Source organism: Pezoporus flaviventris, unplaced genomic scaffold (assembly GCF_033815535.1).
Source record: "Pezoporus flaviventris isolate CSIRO_AGI_PZ_B2104156 unplaced genomic scaffold, CSIRO_AGI_Pfla_v1 ptg000007l, whole genome shotgun sequence".
NCBI classification, from domain to species: Eukaryota; Metazoa; Chordata; class Aves; order Psittaciformes; family Psittacidae; genus Pezoporus; species Pezoporus flaviventris.
Window position 1 is genome coordinate 74,359,048 of NW_026892555.1, and position 3,413 is coordinate 74,362,460.

Sequence of the window (3,413 nt, forward strand, 5' to 3'; positions counted from 1 at the left end):
TTCGGCTACAAGAGTACCCTACTTTTGTACCCTCAACAAAACAACTGACTTTATGCCAGTTCTCTAACTGTTTACTTGTGAGGCCATGCAGTTTCTCATGATCTCACTGTTGTCTATGCTGAGAGTGTTGGCCAGGTGCCCAGGCATGGCCCAGTATGAAGGTCTGCACCATTATGTTTTCCTGCCTCTTTGTGACAAACAGTCACAATGAACATAAACATACTCTACCAAATACACTTGGTATTAGTTGCGTCTTTCATGGGAAGGAACCAACTCTTAGCTAGGTTTCCATCCATTACAATTTAATTAACTTTCTAATTTTTTAGCTGCAATAAAATATTATAAGCAGATTTTTAGAAATGCTCGATGTAAGTTAGTAATTGATAAATCTGAGAAAGAGTGCACAAAAGTGACCATTTTGGGAAATCACAGTATTTAGAATGCTACCGTGTGTTTTATCCAAAAGTTGTATTACAAACTAATACAATCATCACTTTATGGATCATGGAATCATAGAATCAGAGAATATTTTGGGTTGGAAGTGACCTCTAAATTCTAAATACCGTACCGGGCAGAGAGATCTCTTAGATGAAGTTGCTCAAAGCGTCATCCAACCTGGCCTTGAACATTTCCAGTGATGGGACACCCACTGCATCCTGGATGGTGTCACTTTCCTAAAACACATCGACTGCACCACTCAACTTGATGTCATCTCAAAACTTGCTGAGAGTGTACTCCTTCTTACTATCTATGTCACTGATGAAGATATGAAATTGTATTCGTCCCAGTATGGACCCTTGAGGGACACCACTCATTGCTAGTTTCTACTTGGACATTGAGCTGATGACTATGACTCTTTAGACATGGACATCCAGCCAATTCCTTATCCATCTAGAATTCCATCCATCAAACCTGAATCTTTTCAATTTAGCAACAAAAATTTTGCTGGGGAACATATCAAATGTTTTACCGAAGTCGAGAGAGATGACATCCATCTTTCCTTGTCCACTGATCTAATCACTCTATCATAGAAGACCACTAGATTAACCAGCTGATTCCTTCAAGACCCTGGGATGCATCTCATCAGGTCACATGGATTTGCATATGTTCAGGTTTCTCAGGTGGTCTCAAACCTGATCTTCTTCCACAAAGAGGGTGACTTCATTTCCCTCGTTCCTGCCTTGACGTTCAGGAGTTTGAGAGATGTTGCAAGAGAGATTGCCACTTAAAAATGGGGCAAAAAGATGTTAACGAGTACCTCAGCCTTCTCCATGTTGTTTGTCACCAGTTCTCCTGTCTTTTTTTATCAGGACAGGTACATTTTCTTTAATCTTCCTTTTCCGTCCAATGTATGTATAAAAGTCCTTGTTATTATTCTTTGCATCCCTTGACAAATTCATCTCCAACTGTGCCATGTTTTTGCTGATCTCATCCATACACATCTGGGCAGCGTCCCAGTATTCTTCTCAGGGAACCTATCCTTGGTTCCACTGCCTGTGCATTTCCTCCTTATACTTTAGTTTGACCAGGAGGTCCTTACTCAGCCATGCTGATCTCTTGCCTTCCTCTCCTGATTTCACACATGGGTATTGAGATCTCTTGTGCTCTAAGAAAAATATGCTCAAAGACAAAGCTTGTTAATTTTAGTGGAAATTAAAGATGCTCAGCATTTTGAATTATGCACATGTACAGCCTATCTCTGCTACAGAATAGGAACTGGAGTGTATTCGTGCATAAAGAAAAAATCAATGAGGAGGCAATTAACAATTGTTTGAATTATAACTGCATCACTGAAGAAAGAGGCAGGAAATTTTAAAAAAGGCCCTAGAGAGCACCAAAAAATCTTACTACTACGGCTACCTTGGTACGTGAAACAGCAAAAATACCTGCAACCAGTAACACAGATAATGTAGATCAAATATTGGAAAGGTATAATAAAATAGGAAATTCACAAATTCTCAGTATAAAGAGAGGATCTATTTGCTTTATCAGTCCCCTATGTAAAAATGTGATGACCTGACAGAAGAAGGGGAAACAATGTTCATGCAAGGACTTTTCCTAGTAAGACTTCGCTCTCATGCCATTTTCTTTTCTGTGGTGCTGCCCAGCCTTGATGCAGTTGTGCCTATAAGCATGACAACAGCTTGGATGCTGTATGTGACCTCCTTCATGGAGAGGCTCTTCTGTCACCACTGTTATTTGCAGATATGTGCATTCTGAAGAATGTGTGACTTGCCTGTGATCTGTGGCTTTTTCGGTTGACCTAGTCAGGTAAGCATCTTTTTCCTCTTTTCTTTCCTTCTCTTTTTTTTCCTCTTTTTTGAGGTAAAGGAATTTGTACATAATCCTCAGCAGCTGTTCTCAACCACCTGTGTTGTCCCTACTCAGAGGTTAAGCAGTGGAGGATTTTTTCTGCAAATTCTCTGAACTGAAGTTATTTGGAAAGAATTTATCAAACCTTCATTTCTTAAGACAGAAAAATACACATAAACAACAGTTTCAATGAACTCATATGAACTGAAGTGCCCCACGGGGTAGAAATATGTAGAAAAATTTCTCAGGCTTAGTTCTAGGAGATTTTTTGCTTTAAGTTGTATTTGTTTTTTTATAATATGTATTAGGTACTCTTACTGAAGACTTTATTTCTGGGTCTTTACATTGGAAAGAGGTATCAAATAGTTTATCCATATGTAAAATAAGAATTAGATTATAACACTATATAAGAAGTTTTTATAGCTAGATTCAATTTAATAGAACAGAAAACAGATTTTTCAGTCTAGTCCATTCTGTCCAAAACCTGAAAATCATATCTGTAGACTTAAAGATGCAATTTGCAGATACAAATTTTGAACTCAATTTTTGAGAGTTAGTTTTTTTAAGGGTTCCATATTGTTTCTAAAGCAGATTGATTACTTTAATTTTGTACTTCTATAACTTTCCTTTAAAGCACTTCTATAGCTTTCCTTTAAAGCACACTTAAGGTAATAAAGTGGACTTCTACTTTCTCCCGTGCATTCATCCACCATCTTGTCCCCTAGGCAGTTACTACTATGAAGTGTTTTTGTAATTTTCACAGCCATTGGTCATATATGCTGTCTTAAATAACTTATTAACATTGACAGACTTTTCCACCTTGCAAGATTATTAATGACTAAATTAGAATTTATTATGTGAAGTACAAATCTCTGAGGGATTCTTCTGATAATCTTCCTCCCCTGTGAAAACTGCTTTTGCCATGTGTTTTCTATCTCTTAATGAGCAATTTTTTTAATCTATCTTAGTACCCTTCTCCACAGTCATCTTCTCTTTAAGAGCCTTTGGTAGAACACATTGTTCAATGCCTTTTCAAAGTCAAGGTGCACTGTACCAGCCTGCTTGCTCGAGTTCGGAGGCATGCTGACTTCTTCAGAGAA